At 37.0% G+C, this 20661-nt stretch overlaps 1 protein-coding gene and 1 non-coding gene across 3 annotated transcripts in view; both read right to left on the reverse strand.

The window, feature by feature from the left end:
- SPIDR (scaffold protein involved in DNA repair) overlaps positions 1 to 20661 on the reverse strand; it is a 539429-nt gene that overhangs the window by 85693 nt on the left and 433075 nt on the right. The gene's annotated exons all lie outside the window — the stretch shown is intronic.
- Positions 738 to 845, reverse strand: LOC117034221 (U6 spliceosomal RNA). The gene has a single exon (XR_004425037.1). It is a non-coding gene; the product is annotated as a U6 spliceosomal RNA (small nuclear RNA).

Genomic DNA, 20661 nt, shown 5'->3' on the forward strand with positions numbered 1-20661 from the left:
TTTGCTGTAGTGGTCTGGAACCAAACTGGCAATATCTCAGAGGTATGCCTGTAACTGTTTTATGGGTATTTGGAGTGACTAAAATGTTTTGGAACTAGATGGTAGAGGTGGTTGCATAACACTGTGAATGTACTAAATGCACTGAATTGTTGACGTTAAAAAGGATAGTATCATATCACTTCAATATAAAATGAAATGTCCAAAAATTTGAGTAAATACTTCATCAAAGAAGACGCACATATGCCCAATAAACACACAAAATGATGCATAATACTATTAGGCATCAGGAAAATGCAAGTTGAAACTACAATGAGATACCACTACACACTCACTGGAAAGTCTAAAATGAAACAGATTTATGAGTACAGTATCAAGTTTTATGAGTACAGTATCAAGTTTTGTTGAGGATATGGAACTATCATGCATTTTAGGTGAGAATATATGTTATAGCCACTTTAGAATACACTTTGGTAGTTTCTTTAATTTTTTTTTTTTAATTTAAATACAGTTGGCATATAATCTTATATTGGTTATATTAGTTTCAGGTATACAATATAGTGATTTGACATTTTTATGCCTTACGATGTGATCACCCCACTAATTCTAATACTCATCTGTCACAGTGTAAACTTATCATGATATTATTGACTATACGCCTCCTTTCTACTTTTCACCCATCCCCCACCTCCTCCCTTCTGGTAACCATGCCTTTGGTCTCTGTTTTTATGAGTCTGTTTAAAAATATGGAATACTCCATGAAAGTTACCTGTCATCCTTGTGCAGGGGCCATGCTAATCTTCTTTGTATTGTTCCAATTTTAGTATACATGTTGCTGAAGCAAGCACCACTTTGGCAGTTTCTTATAAAGTTAAACATACACTTACCACATAGCTAGTTATTTCACTCTGTATTTTCTCAAAATAAATAAAATCATATGTATACACAAAGATTAACAGACAGATATTCATAGCAAGTTTATAAATAATTAGTCCCAAAGTGGAAGCAGGATGAATATTCAAAAATATTTGAATGGATAAACTGTGGTATACCCTTACAATGGACTACTACTCAGCAACGAAAAGGAACAAACTACTGACACATGCAACAACAGGAATATATTTTGAAAAAATTTTGCTGAGTGGGAAAAAAAACCATCAAAAGCAGTTTATATTTATATCAAATTATAGAAAAAGCTAAATGAATACATAGTGACAGCAAGCAGATCTGTAGTTGCCTGGGACTGGGGCTAGGAGGGATTTACAGCAGAGGATATACAGGAACTTTTTGGAGTAACTGAAATAGTCTATGTTTTCATTGTGGTGGGTACTATATGGTAGAAACATTTGTCAAAACCCACTAAAATCTATGCTTAAATGGTACATTTATTTTATGTATGTAAACTGTATTGTGTATGTATATATAATACCTTTGAAAAGTTGCTTAAAGAAAAAAAGAACGATATAGGAGACAACTTGAAAGAGATCCCACTAAATAAATGTAGCATAATTGTGGAGAAAAGAAGGGAAAACTTATTGGTACTTTTGAAAGTTGGTAGGGTTTCAACTCATTGTGCTAAAAATGGAAAAGAATCAAACCTTTAAAAATCTGGGGCCGGCCCGGTGGCTCAGGCGGTTAGAGCTCCATGCTCCTAACTCCAAAGGCTGCTGGTTCAATTCCCACATGGGCCAGTGGGCTCTCAACCACAAGGTTGCCAGTTCAACTCCTTGAGTCCCACAAGGGATGGTAGGCTCCGCCCCCTGCAACTAAGATTGAACTCCGCACTAAGATTCAGCTGAGCTGCCTCCCGGATGGCTCAGTTAGTTGGAGTGCGGGCTCTCACACACAAGGTTGCCAGTTCGACTCATCGCAAGGGATGGTGGGCTGTGCTCCCTGCAACTAGCAACGACAACTGGACCTGGAGCTGAGCTGCGCCCTCCACAACTAAGACTGAAAGGGCAACAACTTGAAGCCGAACGGCACCCTCCACAACTAAGATTGAAAGGACAGCAACTTGACTTGGAAAAAAATACTGGAAGTACACACTGCTCCCCAATAAAGTCCGGTTCCCCTTCCCCAATAAAATCTTAAAAAAAAAAAATTAAAAATCTATTAGAAAAATAGGCTTTGCAAAGGGACATTTCACCTTGTCATTATACATGAACTTTCAAAGAAAAATTGTGATGCAATGTTAAGTGCATAATTTTTTGTGCATCTTTAACAATTACTGAAAACCACTTACTTTTAGAGATACCTCTGAGAGTTCGAAATTATAGATATATTGATTGTTTTTTAAAAAAGGAAACAAATATATTATTGATGTTCAATATAATAAAATTTAGAATCTTACTCTATCCTTGCAATCTTCTCCATTATAAGGAAACCTTAAGCAACAGTATTCACATGCAAACAAACTATGAATTCCACTCTGAAAACATGAGGGTTGAAATTGTTCCCATATTTTCTATCTGAGCTATGGGAGGCTCTCAATAAATACTCCTACCATGCATGAGGGACTGCAGGAGTTTCTGTGGGGAACACATATACAGCAAACTCACATAATACGTACTTGCATACAGACAGTGCTCACAGAAATATTCATTCACATACTCACTAGCTAGTGCATTCATCTGAAGCTTATTGGAGCTTATAATTTGTAGGACATATAAGAGGAGTGGATCAAATAAAAATAATACAAATTGAGAATCAAATAAAAGATAGCAGGGCAACATTAACACCTAAAACCAATATAAAGTATTATGGCCAATTAGAACATTCTCATATATTATCTATTTAACCCTTCAACTGAGGAAAGTAAGCATTATTATCTCCATTTGATAGATGAGGAAAGTGAGGCTCAGAGTGTTTTAAAAACTAGCCAAGATAGGAAAGAGGTAGCAAAATCAGGTCTTAAACCCAAGCAAGGCCCTTGATTTTGTTATTTTTGTCCCGTAACATCATATTACTGTAACAAGTTATAAGAATGTAGAAGAAGAGTGATCAATTTTGCATAGTGAAACTTGAAAGAGCATCTCAATGTATGGAGCATTCTAATATGCAGGGGAAGCACAAAGAAGGCAACAAGGAATGAATTCAGAGCAAACTGCATGATGACCGCAAAATCTGGAATATCTAAATCTAATCTTTATAGAGAGGCAATAATTTGTTCTACTACTACATTAAACTATTCAAAATATAGTTACATATAAATTGAAACTAGTCAATAATGAGGCTACTTATCCAGAAGACCTTTCCAACTCTATAACTTTCTTATTTTAAGTTTTTTATTAAATCCATCACCATATATTTGATCCCCTTTACCCTCTTCCCTATCTCCCTTCCCCCATTATGCTCTGGTAACCACTAAACTGTTGTCTGTGTCTATGAGTTTTTGACTGTCTTGTTTGTTGCTTTCAGTTTTACATCCCACATATGAGTTAAATCATATGGTTCTTGACTTTTTCTGCTCGCTTAGCATGATAATCTCAAGTTCCATGCATGTTGTCACAAATGACAATATTTCATCTTTTTTTATTTTTTATTTTTTTTAAAGATTTTACTGGGGGAAAAGGAACAGGACCTTATTGGGGAACAGTGTGTAGACTTCCAGGATTTTTTCCAAGGCAAGTTGTTGTCCTTTCAATCGTAGTTGTGAAGGGCGTATTTCAACTCCAGGTCCAGTTGCCATTGTTAGTTGCAGGGGGCACAGCCCACCATCCCTTGCGGGAGTCGAACCAGCAACCTTGTGGTTGAGAGCCCACACTCCAACCAACTGAGCCATCCGGGAGCTCAGCAACAGCTCAGTTCAAGGTGCCCTGTTCAATCTTAGTTGCAGGGGGCGGAGCCCACCATCCCTTGCGGGAGTCAAGGAGTCAAACTGGCAACCTTGTGGTTGAGAGCCCACTGGCCCATGTGGGAATCGAACCAGCAGCCTTCGGTGTTAGGAGCAGAGAGCTCCAACCACCTGAGCCACTGGGCCGGCCCCCAATATTTCATCTTTTATGGCTAATATCCCATTGTATATATGTACCACATCTTTTTAATCTAATCATCCATCAAAGAACATTTCAGTTGTTTCCATGTCTTGGCCACCGTGAATAATACTGCAATGAACATAGGGGTACATATGTCTTTACACATAAGTGTTTTCAGATTTTTGGGTAGATACCCAGAAGAAGGACTGCTGGGTTGTATGGTAATTCTAAAGTTTTTTTGAGGAACCTCTGTACGGTTTTCCATAGTGGCTGTACCAATTTACATTTCCATCAGAAGTGCATGAGGGTTCCTTTTACTCCATAATCTCTCCAACACTTGTTATTACTTGCCTTGTTGATAATAGCCATTTTAACAGGTGTGAGGTGATATCTCATTGTGGTTTTGATTTGCATTTCCTAATAGCTAGTGAAGGTGAGCATTTTTTCATATATCTGTTGGCCGTTTGTATGTCTTCTTGGGAGAAGTGTTTGTTCAGGTCATCTGCCCATTTTTTTAACTGGATTATTTGTTTTTTTGTTGTTGAGTTGTATGCATATGAATTCTTTATATATTTTGGAGATTAGCCCATTATTGGAGGCAGTGTTTGCCAATATGTTCTCCCAATTGGTTGGTTGGCTCTTTGTTTTGTTGATGGCTTCTTTTGCTCAGAGGAAGCTTTTGACTTTGATATAGTCCCATTCATCTATTTTTGCTTTTACTTCCCTTGCCTTTGAGATCAAATTCATAAAATCCCCTCAGAAACTAAGGTCCATATGAGTTTAGTGTCTATGTTTTCTCCTATGCAATGTATTTTTTCAGGTCTTATATTTAGGTCTTTGATCCACTTTGAGTTAATTTTGGTTTATGGTGACAGATAGCAGTCTAGTTTCATTCTTGGCAGGTACCTTTCTAATTTTCCCAGTACCATTTATTGAAGAGGTTTTCTTTTCTCCATTGTATGTTTTTGGCTCCTTTGTTGAAAATTATGTGCCTATATGTGGATTTCTGGGTTTTCAATTCTGTTCCATTGGTCTTTGTGTCTGTTTTTCTGCCAATGCCATGATGTTTTTATTATTTACCTTGTAGTATAATTTGAAGTCCGGGAGTGCGATACCTCCGGCCTTGTTCTTTTTTCTCAGGATTGATTGCTTTGGCTATTTAGGGTCTTTTGTAATTCCATACAAATCTGTTGAGTTTTTGGTTCTATTTCTTTAAAAAATGCCATTGGGATTTTGATGGGGACTGCATTAAGTCTGTATATTCCTTTAGGTAATATGACCATTTTTAATTCTTTCAACCCAAGAACTCGGAATATATTTCTATTTCTTTGTGTCTTTCTTAATTTCTTTCAATAGGTCCTTCACATCCTTTGTTAAGTTTATTCCTAGGTATTTTATTCTTTTTGTTGCAATTGCAAAAGAAATTTTTTTAAAAACTATTTTTATTGGGGAATATTGGGGAACAGCTTGTTTTTCCAGGACCCATCAGCTCCAAGTCAAGTCATTGTCCTTCAATGTAATTGTGGAGGGCACAGCTAAACTCCAAGTCCAGTTGCCATTTTGGATCTATAGTTGCAGGGGTCGCAGCCCGCCATCCCATGCGGGAATTGAACTGGCAAACTTGGTGTTAAAGAGCTCGAGCTCTAACCAACTGAGCCATCCAGCCGCCCACTGGCAGCTCAGCCGCAGCTCGTTGTCTTCTATCTAGTTTTGGAGGGCGCAGCTCACTGGCCCATGTGAGAATAGAACCAGCAACCTTGTTAAGAACTCGCACTGTAAACAACTGAGCCATCTGGCCGTTCCAAGAAATTGTTTTTTGTTTTTCAATTCTTTTCCTGAAATTTCATTGTTAGTATACAGCAATGCAATGGATTTTTCTACATTGATTTTCATATCCCGCAACTTAATTTGTTTATTGTTTCTATTTGTCTATTGTTTTTTGATGGAGTCATTAGTGTTTTCTATATAGAGAAAACTGACAATTTGACTTCTTCAATCCCAATTTGGATGCCTTTTATTTCTTTCTCTTGCCTGATTGTTTTGGTTAGCACTTCTAAAACTATGTTGAGTAACAGTGGGGAGAGGGGGCATGCTTGTCTTGACCCTGATCATAGAGGAAAAGCTTTTAGTTTTTCACCAGTAAATATATTAGCTGGGTGTTGTATATGGCCTTTATCATGTTGAGGTATTTTCCGTCTAAAACCGTTTTTTTGTTTTAATCATAAATGGATTTTGTATCTTATCAGATGCTTTTCTGCATCTACTGATATGATCATATGATTGTTATCCTTTATTTTATGTGGTGCATCATATCGATCGATTTGCATATGTTGAACTATTCTTGTGCCCCTGGAATGAATCCCACTTGATCATGATGTATAACATTTTTAATGTATTGTTGTATTCGATTTTCTAGTATTTTGTTCAGGATTTTTACATATGTATTCATGAGAGATATTGATCTATAGTTTTCTTTTTTTGTTATCCTTACTAGGTTTTGGTACCAGGGTAATGTTGGCCTCATAAAATGAATTAGGAAGTATTGCCTCTTTTTCAATTTTTTGGAAGAGTTAAAGAAGGACAGGTATTAAATCATTTTTGAATGTTTGGTAGAATTCACTAGTGGAGCCATCTGGTCCTGGAGTTTTACTTTTGGGTAGGTTTTGGATGATTGTTTCTATTTCCTTACTGTTGATCGGTCTACTTAGATTTTCCAATTCTTCATGATTCAGTTTAGGGAGGTTTTATGTTTCTAAGAACTTGTCATTTATTCTAGGTTATTAAAATTTGGGGCATATAGTGTTTCACAGTATTTTTGTATGATCCTTTGTATTTCTGTGGTATCCATCATAACTTCTTTCAGTTCTAATTTTGCTATTTCTGTCTTTTCTCTTTTTTCCTTAGTTGTCAATGTTATTAGTCTTTTCAAGAATCAGCTCTTTGTTGCATTATTTTTTTATATTGTCTTTTGTTCTCAACTTCATTTAATTCTGCTCTGATTTTTATTATTTCCTTCCTTCTGCTGACTTTGGGTTTCATGTTCTTTTTTTTCTAGTTGGTTAAGATGTAATGTTAGGTTGTTTATTTGGGACTTCTTGTTTGTTGAGATAGGCCTGTAATGATATAAATTTCCCCTCTTATTACTGCTTTTGCTGCATCCCAATAATTTTGATGTATTTTCATTCTCATTTGTTTCTATGTATTTTTGATCTCTCCTATTTCTTTTTTGATCCAGTTGTTCTTTCAAAGCATGTTGTTCAATCTCCACATATTTGTGGTTTTTCCCGCTTTGTTTTTGCAGTTGATATCCAATTTCAAAGCCTTGTGATCAGAGAATACGCTTGGTATGATTTCAGTCTTCTTAACTTTGTTGAAACTAGTTTTGTGTCTCAGTATATGGTCTATCCTTGAGAATGTTCCATGTGCAGTAGAAAAGAATGTATTAAGTTGGTGCAAAAGTAATTGCGTTTTTTGCTATTATTTTTAACGTTTTTAACCGCAATTACTTTTGCACCAACCTAATATAATCTGGTGTTCTGGGATGAAAAGCTCTGTAAATGTCAATTATGTCCATTTAGCTAACATGTCATTTAAGGCTGATATTTCCTTATTGAGTTTATGTTTGTATGATCTATCCACAGCTGTCAATTGGTTATTTGGGTCCCCTACTATAATTGTATTTTTGTCAGTTTCTCCCTTTAGTTCTGTTAGTAATTGCTTTATATATTTTGGTGCTCCCTGATTGGGAGCATATATGAGGTGTGAAAAAAGATATGGTGAATGTTTAAATAAATTTATTACAGTAAAAGACACATTGCCATTAATCCTCCTCAAAATACTCCCCCCTTCTTTCGAACACACTTATCCCATCATTCTTGCCACTTTCTGAAGCAGTTCTGGAAGTCCTCTTTCGTGAGTGTCTTTACTTCATCCTCCATCATGACAACACTCCGTGTCATACATAGCTTTTGGTACAGCAATTTTTGTCAAATAAAAATATTAGGGTATGTCCTCAGCCACCTTATTCACCGGATCTGGCACCATGTGGCTTCTGGTTGTTCTCTAAAGTCAAAATGACCATGAAAAGTAAACGTTTTGAATCGATTCAGGACACTGAAGCAGCCATGATAGCGTTAAGTAAAGACACTCATGAAAGAGGACTTCCAGAACTGCTTCGGAAAAGTGGACAGAATGATGGGATAAGTGTCTTCGAAGTGAGGGAGAGTATTTTGAGGGGGATTAATGGCAATGGGTCTTTCACTGTAATAATTTTTTTTACTTCATACATTTATTTAATACATTTTTATTTAATACACTTGCTGTATTTTTTTTCCTTAACAGCTTTATTGCAGAGTAATTGACATGCCATAAACTATTCAACATGTACAATTTGATTAATTTTAATATATATATATACACCTATGAAACCATCTTTACAAATAAGATATATCTATTATCTTACAAACAGATATATCTATTATCCCCCAAAGTTTCCTTATATCCTTTTGTAATCCCTCATTCTGCCCCTCCTGACCCCTGAACCCAGGCAACCACTGATGTGCTTGGTATGCAGTTTCTAGAATTTTATATAAATGGAATAGGACAGTACATATTCTGATTTATTTTGCTCAGTATAATTATTTAGAGATCCATCCATATTTGTAGCATGTATTTTTATTCATTTTCATTGCTGAGTTGTATTCCACTATATGTCTGTACTGAGGTTTGTATATCCATTCACCTGTTGATGGCCATTTGGGCTGTATCCAGCTTTTTGTATATTAAAGATAAAGCTGCTATGAGCATTCATGTATAAATCTCTGTATGGACATAGGTTTTCATTTCTCTTGGGTAAATAATGAGGAGGAGAACGGCGGGATCATATCCTAGATGTACATTTAACTTTCTAAGGAACTGCTGAACTCTTTTCCAAAATGGTAGCACCATTTTACACTCCCAGCAGCAGTGTATGAGAGTTCTGGGCCCTCACGCACACCAACACTTGGTATGGTCAGTCATTTAAACTTTACGTATTCTAATAGATATGTAGTGGTATCACGTTGTGGTTTTAATTTGCATTTCCCTAGTGATATGGAGAATCTTTTCATGAACTTACTTACCATCCCTATATCGTCTTACAGTATCTGTTCAAATCTTTTGCCTTTTTAAAAAATTAGTTTGTTTCCTTATTATTACGTTTTGAGGGTGCTTTATATATTTTGGGCATAAGGCCTGTACCAGATGTATGATTTTCAAATATTTTCTTCCAGTATGTAACTCGTATATTCATTCTCTTATTCTTATCTTTGGAAGAACAGGGTTTTTTTACTTAAATAAGTCAAATTATCAATTAATTCTTCTATGAATTTTGCTTCTAATGTTTCGTCTAAGAAATCTTTGCCTAATGTGCTAAGTGATATAAACCATATACAGAAAGATGAATTATGTGTGGTATCACTTGTATGAGGAATATATAGTCAAACTCACAGAAATAGAGTAGGATGGTGATTGCCAGGGCCTGAGGGGTGGGGAAATAGGGAGAGGCTATTAAAAAAGCATGAACCTTATAACTGAAAAATTTGCTAAGAGAGTGGAACTTAAGTGTTCTCACATACACAAAACATAGGTAAATATGTGAGGTGATTAATATGTTAACTAACTAACTCAATGGTGGGAATCCTTTCACAATGCATGTTTGTAAAGTATACCTCAATAGAGCTGAGTAAAAAGATTTAGCTCATAACACTCTTCCCTTCACCTTTGCTTTTTCTAATATTAAAATATTTTTTGTCTTTTTAGTTATTTTATACTTTTAAATATCATCAATTTTTCATCATTGTTTTTAGAAGGATGCTACTGGTAATAATCTAATTAAAATATTTTATAGTATATATTATCTATGTTGTTACCTGCCATATGTAAATTAAATTCTCATAAGCACTTCAAAAAAAAAAAAAAAGAAAGAAATCTTTGCCTAATGCAAAGTGATAAAAGTTTTCTACAGAAGTTTTGCAGTCTTAGATTTTACATTTAGGTATATGATGCATTTTTTTTTTAATAATTTATTTTTAATTTATTGGGGTGACAACTGCCAGCAAAATTACACAGACTTCAGGTGCGCAACTCTGCACCACATCATCCATAAATCACACTGTGTGTTCACCACCCAGAGTCAGCTCCCCCCCCATCACCATACATTTGATCCCCCTCACCCCCATCCCCCCCTAACCCCTTTACCTTCTGGTAACCACCAAACTACGTTCCCCAGATTAATTTTCAAACCTGTGGCCATCCTGTGGTCACCGACTGCCCTCCAATCCCCTCACCCTCCCCCCCACCCCACACCCCTCCTGCCCATCTAGCAACCCTCAGTTTTTCCTCATTGTCTCCCAAACTGTTTCTGATTAGTTCATTCACTTATTCTTTTCTTTAGAATCCGCAAATAGCACTTGCTGTATTTTTTGATAACACCTAGTATATTGATTAATGTTATGTCTTCTTGATGTATTGTCCCATTTATAATTTTCAAAAGATAATTTTAAATGTTTGACAAAAATCATATCAGAATAGTAAAGTAAAAATGTAAGTAATTTATGCTAGATTATCCAAAAAAGAAAAAATAGGCTAATATAATATAACGAAGGAAAAATGCTCTTAAACTAAGTCCCTTGAAAACAATTTATTAACTGGCTAATATAACTTAACCTTTCATTCAAAATAAGCACTGTATGTTTTAATCAGAGACTCAAGTAGGAAAGAACAAAAGGTTACTCTTTCATAATATTGCCATGTTTAGAACAGAATGCTATGTCAAAGCAGAGATGAAAGTATACGTTTTTATGCTGAATTCATCAAGTATTTTTTTGCCCATAGACCATTCCATATCATATCTTTTTGCAGGAAAGAGCTTTAATGTTTATTTTTCTCCAAAGACCTACTCACCCCCTAACTACCCTCTCACATGACTTGCCTCTCTGTTCCATGTGTAGTTAGGCTGAGGCAGAACCTTGGGGACTAGGTTCCATTTCCTAACAAGGAAGCTTCAAGCTTTCTTGTAATAGGGCAGAACCAGGTCCTCTACCCACTCCCACCCAATTAATTCAATGCCTGATTGACTATACTACTGTATCCCACATTGTTTTGTAAGAATTATTTGGGAATATATACAAAAGTCAAGGTGAATACAAAATCTCTGTGGATGTGCTTTATAAAACCAGGGAGAATTTTTGATTGCTTGTGTTGAGAAGGGAGAGGTGGGGAATTGACTAATACCTTTGCTTTAAATTTGCTCTGACATTCGCTTCTATCTCAGATGACCAAACTAGGGTGCTCTTATTTATTATTTTGCCCTAGAGATGAGTTATTACAATTTTCCTTCTGCTTTTGTTCATGCTCAGTCATGTTTGCCCACCTTGTTCTGTTCACATAGCTGAGGCTCAGGAGTACACTGGATCAGGCCTGAGGTGGAGTCATTGTCCCCACTGGTTCAAATGGATTGGAACTGTTGCATTCAACAGTCCAAACCAGAGTCAGCTTATCAGTAGCACTCACAGAATTCCATCCACTTGCCACTGCTTCCTGCTCGGTGAAATACTATCTCCTAAAATAAGTGCTAGTGTGACAGGTCTGAGCAGAAAAGGGCCACATGATCAACTTATTTTTCCTGAATCACCAGAGATGTTTCCCATAAATTATATCACATTCAAGGCAACATAAATGGCTTCCCAGGGAGGCAACACCATGTTAGGAACTCTGGGACTTTAAAAAAGTTGCTAACTACAGTTAGCTTGAATTTACTCATCGTAACACAGGAATAAGGGAACCTAACTTAGAGGGCTATTATGAGTATTAAAGTGATATAGGGCTCTGCACAGTGACTGGCACAAGTAGATCAATCTTTCCTTCCTTTTCAGGGTACTTAGGCCAATTATAATAACGTTTTCCGTTGGTGCTACTTAAGTGAACTTTTATAATATAATTTTCTCCATACAATTCTTGAACATTTTTGTTAGATCTATGCCTAGATTGTTTATGGTTCTATTCCCTATTTTAAATGGTATTTTTCTTTGTTGCTGTGTGTTGCTGGTGTAGAGAAGTACAAATGACTTTTGTATATTGTACTTTTGTAATCCATCAGTCTTAATAAAATTTATTATTTGTAATACTTTTTATGAAGTTTTATTATTTTATCCATACATATTAACAATTTTGCTTCTGTTTTCCCAATTTTTATGCTTTGTATTAACTTATCTTTTCTGACTCCCTTTTAGAATCTTCAGCAGAATCCTGAAGAGAAGCCAGTGATATTTGTCATCCTTATCTTGTTCTTGATTTTGAAAAAAACACCTTCAATGTTTTACAATTAAGAGTGATGCTTGTATAGTTTTCTTTCTTTTTTTTTTTGGTAGACATCATTCATCAGGTTAAGGATTCCTAGTTTGCTGAGAACTTTTTTGTTTTTTAATTATGAATGGGTATTGGATTTTATCAAATGCATTTTCTGTATTAATTGAAGTGATTATATGTTTTTATCTCTTTTGCTAATGTGGTAAATGAGAATTATAGCTTTTCAATTTTTTTTTTTAGAGATCTGAGTCTTTTGTTTCTTTTCTTTTCTTTTTAAAGATTTTTTTTATTGGGGAAGGGGAACAGGACTTTATTGGGGAACAGTGTGTACTTTCAGGACTTTTTTCCAAGTCAAGTTGTTGTCCTTTCAATCTTAGTTGTGGAGGGTGCCGTTCAGCTTCAAGTTGTTGTCCTTTCAGTCTTAGTTGTGGAGGGCGCAGTTCAGCTCCAGGTCCAGTTGCCGTTGCTAGTTGCAGGGGATACAGCCCACCATCCCTTGCGATGAGTCGAACCGGCAACCTTGTGTGTGAGAGCCCGCACTCCAACTAACTGAGCCATCCGGGAGGCAGCTCAGTTCAATCTTAGTGCCCTGTTCAATCTTAGTTGCAGGCAGAGCCCACCATCCCTTGCGGGACTCAAGGGATTGAACTGGCAACCTTGTGGTTGAGAGCCCACTGGCCCATGTGGGAATTGAACCAGCAGCCTTCGGAGTTAGGAGCATGGAGCTCTAACCGCCTGAGCCACCTGGCAGGCCCTAGCTTTTCAATTTTTAAAGCAATATTTTACTCCTGAGATAAAGCCAAGATCCTATTTGCTATGTTTTATTTACAATTTTTGTATCTATGTCCATGAGTGATATTGACCTTTATTTTCCATGTTATATTTAGTATCAAGGTTATTTATATCAGCTTCACATAATGAGTTGACGGGCATTCATTTTTTGTTTTCAATTTGAAAAATTTGTAAAAGGTTTGAATGATCTGTTTTTTGATAGTTTCAAAGAATTTGGTAATAAAATCATTTGGCTTTAGTGCTTTTTTATTCCCTTGGGAAGATTTTTAACTATCAACTCAACTTCTCTAATGATAACTGAATTATTTGGGATTTCTAATTTTCTCTTGAGAAATTTCGGTAAGTTATATTTTTCTAGGTATTTTCCCATTTTGTCAATGTTTTCAAATTTATTAGCATAAAGATGGAATAATATCCTCTTACTGTGTTTCTAATCCCTGATGAAGTTGATGCCCCTATTTTTCCTTTTTACTATTATTTGTTTCTTCTGAATATCAAATTAATGACATCAAAATTTTTGATATCACATAAATTTTGATATTTAGTATTTTTATCAGTTCTAGGTACTGATTATTATTTCTTCTTTGATTCATGAATTATTTGGAAGTATTTAACATTTTTTTCTATTAGTATTTGAAATATATTTTTGTTATTAACTCTAATTTGATTGCATTAAGGTGAGATAATGTATTCTCTGATTCTTCTAAATGTATAGAGACTTGTTTTATGGTCTAGTACATATTTTTAAGGTCTAGTACAATTTTATGGTCTAGTACAATTTTTAAGAAAATTTCAAATGAGAAGAATGTATACTCTGGTTGTTAAGTAGAGGGTTTTGTACATGATCTAAAGTCAAGCTACTCAAGTGTGTTTTTCAGATCTTCTATATCTTTACTAACTTTTTGTATGCTTCACTGATCATTTATTGCATTGATTATCTATTGCTGCATACTGATATGTGAATTTTTTTTCACAGTGTATATGGGTTAGAAATTCATTATCTTCATAGCAGTTGGTCAGCGTCAGGCCCTGTTCTATTTTCATTGTTTTATCCTCAAAATGCCTGTAAGAGCTAGGCTATTATTATCCTTACTTAGCACATAGAAGACACATTGATCAAAAAGGTTTAGTATCTTGTCTAAGACCATACAACATTAAATAAGAAAACTCTAAAAATAAAATTAAATAAATATATGAACATATTTGACATAAATATGATGGTAAATGTACAAAAGTGGGGAATTAGCAGACTAATTTCTGGAGCTAACCCTCCAGCATATTTCAAGTGCAGGTATAACTAATCTACACACTGTTGTAGTAAGCAATAAAGAATAGATCTTCAGTCTAAAGCAGTGTGTGGCTAAGAGAACTCTCTGTGCTGATGAAATGTTCTAAACATGTAGTCTAATGTGGTAGCCACTAGCCACATGGGGCTATCAAATGCTTCCAATGTAGCTAATGTGAGTGAGGAACTGAATTTTAAATTTATTTAATTTTAATTATTTTAAATTTAAATTGTCTTGTGGCTAGTGGCTATCCTATTGGACAGCACAGTCTGAAGGCATAAGAATTAGAGGAATCAAAAAACTATAAATACTTAATAATCCGTTAACCTTTCAAAACGCAGTAAATAAAAAATGATAGCATAAGTGAACAAGAGGCAACCTTATATTTAAAACATTTCCAAATTATGTTTTATCAAACATTAACACTCAAAGATGTTAACAGGTATTCCTTGAAAATCATCACTATCACCAAAAAATCGCTAGCAATATTTTTCTCTGAAATGTAGTTTATCTACATTTAGATCTACATGTAGATCTATGGAGAAAAATATAATGAAATCACATATAATTATTACTGTGTTCAATTCTCCTTGCAAATACGATATTTTACACCCATGAACACCAGGAAATCCATGACTGGTCATCTGATGAACATGTAATTTTAGGTTTGTGCATTGTGCATAAGCAATATTAAGCAGGTGATACCCATAAGAATGTACCATTTATCTTAAGATAAGCAATTTTTAACATTTTCACACATGAGGCATGATAAAAAAATACGGTGTTTAAATTAAAAAAAATTTATCACAGTAAAAGACACATTGTCTCTAATCTCTTTCAAAGTATTCCCCCTCACTTCGAACACACTTCCCCATTGTTTTTGCCCCTTTCTGAAACAGTTCTGGAAGTCCTATTTTGTGAGTGTCTTTAGTTGCACTGTCGTGGCTGCTGAAAATGATGTCCTGAATCATTTTGACTTTGGGGAACAGCCAGAAGTCGCACAGTGCCAGACCTGGTGAATAAGGTGGATGAGGACACACTGTAATGTTTTTATTTGACAGAAATTGCTGCATACCAGAAGTGATGTGTGACACAGAGTCTTTCTGTTGTGATCAAGAAATACAGTGAATGCTGCTGCCAAGTGCTATCCAACGGAAAGGCAGGGATCTTCAAAATAGGAAGCAGCATGTCGAACCTTAGTAACAGTGCATGACAAATTTCAACTTGTTTGGTGCAGTCAGTCAGGTGTGAGCTACAGTTGAGAAAAGGTGTATTTTAAAGTGTGCCGTAAGTCATCCTCCTTCATGACGACACTCTGTGTTATGCAACTTTTTATTAATATTCTCCATTTGATTAGACACTGTCATCATACCACCCTTTAATTCTTTAGACATGGTTTCCTTTAGTTCTTTGAAATATTTATAATTATTGTTTTGAAATTTTTGTCTGCTAAGTCCAACATCTGGGTCCCTTCAAAATCGGTTTCTATTGTCTCCTTTTTTCCCTGTGTATGGGTCACACTTTCCTGTTTATTTGAACATCTTGTAATTTTTTTGTTGACAACTGGGCATTTTGGATAATATATTGTGGCAGTTCTGGATACTGCCAAATTCCTCCCTTCGCCCCAGGGGCTGATGATGTTATTTGCATTGTAGTTTATTCTCTTGTTCAGTGACTTGTCTGAACTACTTTCCCCTGCAGGCAGCAGTTTCTGATGTTCCTGCTCAGATTTTGTTGGTCTTGTTTTTATCTTTTCACGTGGCTACCTAGGGGTTGCCCCTATGTCCTTATTGGTGAGAAGATGTGCTTAAGCCATCTTAGTCAGTTAGACTTTTGCTCTTTACCATTGGATGTGTGTGTCTTGAAGGTTGCTATCATAGTTCAAGGAGTACAGGTTTTTGTTCTCACCCTCTCCTTCAGCCAGGGCTTTTATTTCTCCTCTCTAATCACTCCTGTGAGGGTGTGGCATTGTGCATGCCAGATTGCTAGGGATGAATGTGATTTAATTTTAAAGCTTGGCTTTTAGGTGTTGCCCTGGGTTAGAGCGGCTTGTTGTTCTTCCAGTGTGGTTGGAGGTGGTGCTGCCACCCTAATCTCCCCTGTGGGCTGCTCTGATTGTTCCTGAGTATAGCCGAGCACATCTTTCCATACTCTGACGTTTGACTGTGGTTCTAGAGGGCTCTTCTTAGCTGTCTCTTTTTCCTGATTTGCTGGTTGATCAGGGAGGTACAAGTACTCTCTGAATTGCTCTCCACCAAGATCCCTATTATTTTCAACAATGTCCTAGGGCATGGAATTCTCTGGCTCTGTTCCAAATAAACTCAGCCCTCTCAGGCAGCACTATAGAGCTTTTTCTTCCTTATAACCTGTCTCCCTCTGGGCAGAACCTCTGTGCCACTTCATAGAACTGGGGGTAGGGACAATGCCCCTTCTCCTGGAGTGACACTTCTGCTCTAGAGTGGGTGTCAGTGCTGCTGCTGCCTGTGGTTTTCTGGACTTGCCTCTCTGGTGATTTTTCTGGGCTCACCCTGTGGTGAGCTGGAATATGACAATTATGCCAGTATTCTTGGTCTGCCACACTTGGCCTGCCAACATGGGCTAGGAAAGAAGAGATCCTGGTGGATCTCTCAGAGTGAAATTGTACCCTGGACTGGGAGCTGAGGGGAGAGGGCACTCCTTAGTGTAGAGCCCAGAGCAGCCTCCAAAAGATGAATTTGGTTGACAGGGGAGTGAGTCATGGCTCAAGGCCCACAAACTTGTTGTTCTTACTGATATTTAGTAGATTTTCTTGATTCCATTGATGGAATATTTCTCCATTTGCTATATGCCTTTAGGACAATTTCCAGAGACTTTAAAAAAAAGATTTTTATTAAAAAATATAGTTAACATGCATTATATCAGTTTCAGGTGTCCACCCTAGTTGTTCAACATTTATATACCTAAAGAAGTGATCATCATAAATCCAGCAACCATCTGACACTGTACTATGCTATCACAATATTATTGTCTATATTACTCATGCTGTACGTTACATCCCCATGATTTATTTGTTTTATATCTGGAAATTTAAACCTCTTATTCCCCTTTACCTTCCCCCCTTTTTCAATTACAGTTAACAGTCAATAATATTTTGTATTAATTTCACGTGTACAGTATAGTTGTTAGACATTTTTATAATTTAAGAAGTGATCCCCCTGACTAGTCTAGTACCCACCTAGCACTACACATAGTTATTACCTATATATAGTTACTGACTATATTACCTATGCTTTACTTTACATCCCCATGACTATTTTGTAACTACCAATTTGTTCTTATTAATCCCTTCATCTTTTCATCCTGTCCCCTAAATCCCCTCCCATCTATTATCCCGATAAATCTAGCACCCATCTGACACCATACATAGTTATTAAAATATTATCGACTACATTCCTTGTGCTATATCCTACAACCCCATGACTAGTCTGTAATAAGCAATTTGTACTTCCTGATCCCATCCTATTTTTCACCCATCCCCAAACCCCCTCCTGTCTGGCAACCATCAAATTGTTCTGTTTATCTATAAGTGTGTTTCTGTTTTATTTTGTTTTTTAGATTCCACATGTAAGTGAAATTACATTACATCTGTCTTCTCTGTCTGACATACTCCACCCAATCGACTCAGCACAATACCCTCCAGGTCCATCCATACCACCAAAGATGGCAAGAACCCATTCCCTTCCATGGCCGAGCAATATTCTATTGTATATATGTACCACCTCTTTATCCATTCATCTATCAATGGACATCCAGATTGCCTCCACATCTTGATCATTGTAAACAATGCTGCAATGAACATATGGATGCACACGTTCCCTCATTTTGGGTTTCTTCAGATAAATACCCCTAAGTGGGATTACTAGGTTCTTCTTCTTCTCCTTCTTCTTTTTTAAACTTTTATTTATTTTAAGTGTGTTTTTTCCAGGACCCATCAGCTCCCAGTCAAGTAGTTGTTTCAATCTAGTTGTGGAGGGCGCAGCTCATAGTGGCCCATGTGGGGACTGAACAGGCAACCTTGTTGTTAAGAGCACTACGCTCTAACCAACTGAGTTACCTGTCCGCCCCACTGGATTCTTCTTTGTCTCTTTGTTTTGAAGTGTATTTTGTCTGGTATTTTGCTACCCCAACATTTTTTTTTTTCCATTCCCATTATCATGAATCAACTTTTTCTATCCCTTTACTTTCAGTCTGTGTGTGTCTTTCGATCTGAAGAGAGTCTCTTGTAGCCAGCATATGTAAGGGTTTTGTTTTCTTATCCATTCAGCCCTCCTATGTTTTTTCTATCAGAGCATTTAATCCATTTACATTGAAAGTAATTGTTGGCAGATATGTAGTTATTGTCATTTTATTTATATATTTGATCTTCTTTTTGTCTTAAGAAGTTCCTCTAACATTCCCTGTAATAGTGGTTTGATGGTGATGAACTCCTTTAGCTTTTTCTTGTCTGAGCATCTCTTTATCTGTCCTCTGATTTTAAATGATAGCCTTGCTGTGTAATGTTGTAATCTTGGTTGTAGGTTCTTGGTTGTAGGTCCTTGCTTTTCATCACTTTGAATATTTCCTGCCAATCCCTTCTGGCCTGCAAAGTTTCTGTTGAGAAATCAGCTGACTATCTTATGGGAGCTCACCTATAATTTACTAGTTGCCTTTCTCTTGCTGTTTTTAGGACTCTCTCTTTGTCTTTAACCTTTGCCATTTTAATTATAATTTGTGTTAGTGTGGGCCTGTGTGGGTTCATCTTGTTTGGGACTCTCTGCAATTCCTGAACTTGTATGTCTATTTACTTCACCAGGTTAAGGAAGTTTTCTGTTGCCATTTCTTCAGATAGGTTCTCAATCCCTTGCTTTTTCTCTTCTCATTCTGGTACCTCTATGATGTGAATGTTGTTACATTTGATGTTGTCCTAAAGGTCTCTTAAACTATCCTCATTTTTAAAAATTCTTTTTTTCTTTTTGCATTCTGATTGGGTGTTTTCTACTACGTTGTCTTCAAATCATTGATTTGATCCTCTGCTTCTTCTAGTCAGCTGGTGATTCCTTCTAGTGCATTCTTCATTTCGGTTATTGTATACTTCACTTCTGACTGGTTCTTTTTTAATGGTTTCTATGTCTTTTTTATGCTTCCTATCTCTTTGTTGAAGTTTTCTCACTAAGTTTCTTGAACTTCCTTATAACCAGTGTTTTGAACTCTGTCTCCGGTATGTGGCTTGCTTCCATTTCATTAGTTCTTTATCAGGAGTTTTCTCCTGTTCTTTTATTTGGGATGTATTTCTTTGTTTTGTCATTTTGGTTGATGGTCTCTTTGTTTCTATGTATTAGGTAGAACTGCTATATCTTCCAGTCTTGCCGGGTGGCCTTATATAGTAGGTGTTTTTTGTGGCCCAGTAGCAAAGTCTCTCTTGTCACCTGCGCTGGGTGCTCCAGGAGTATCCCATGTGTGTGCCTTACTGTTATATTTGAGCCTTGATTGCTATTGCCTTGTCAGTGGGTGGGATTGACCCTCAGGCTGACTGGCTGTGGGGTTTGGCCACGTCCATATCTTATGGAGTCCTGTGCAAGGGGGGCTTACCACACGGAGGGGGATTCACCCTAGCAGGCTCGGTGCCTGTTGAGACTACCCTTTGGGTGTGCCTCTTGTTGGAGTAGGTGGTGCTCTGCTGTGGTCTGAAGCCAACCTCCAAGTATATTGGTTTTGGGGCCCCCTGGGAGGGGCCTTGATGCAGGCTCAGGTCAGCCACTGCCTGTAACCAGCCCAAGACAACCTGATAGGAGCTACAAAGTGATCCATGGTTGGTTGCTCCCTGTGCTGGACCAGGAGGTGTGTGGGAGAGGCCACACTGTGAACTGAGGATGGCTGCCACCAGTACCAGGTCTGGGCTGCTCATCTGCTTCTAGGTGCTGGCTCCCATAAGGTTCAGCACGCAATAAAGCCTCATGCAGTATGCAATTGGGTGTGGTGGGGTCTCAGTGAGTTACCAGGGTGCTCACTCACCGGACCAATTCAGATTCAATTTGGCCATGGGTATGGGGGAGGGCTCAACACAGGAAAGATGGCACCTGCCTCCTGGCTGCATGGGAGAAGGATTCCACACAGGGAAAGTGGCGACTATCTTCCCATTCTTGCCGAAAGGCACACACCTCAGTCTACCCACCCCGTATGTCTCCAACACGTCCCGAGTGACTGTCCCTCTGCCAGAGCCCAGAGTGAGTGCCACATGACAGTCTGTG

The sequence above is a fragment of the Rhinolophus ferrumequinum genome, chromosome 14 (genome assembly GCF_004115265.2).
Source record: "Rhinolophus ferrumequinum isolate MPI-CBG mRhiFer1 chromosome 14, mRhiFer1_v1.p, whole genome shotgun sequence".
NCBI classification, from domain to species: Eukaryota; Metazoa; Chordata; class Mammalia; order Chiroptera; family Rhinolophidae; genus Rhinolophus; species Rhinolophus ferrumequinum.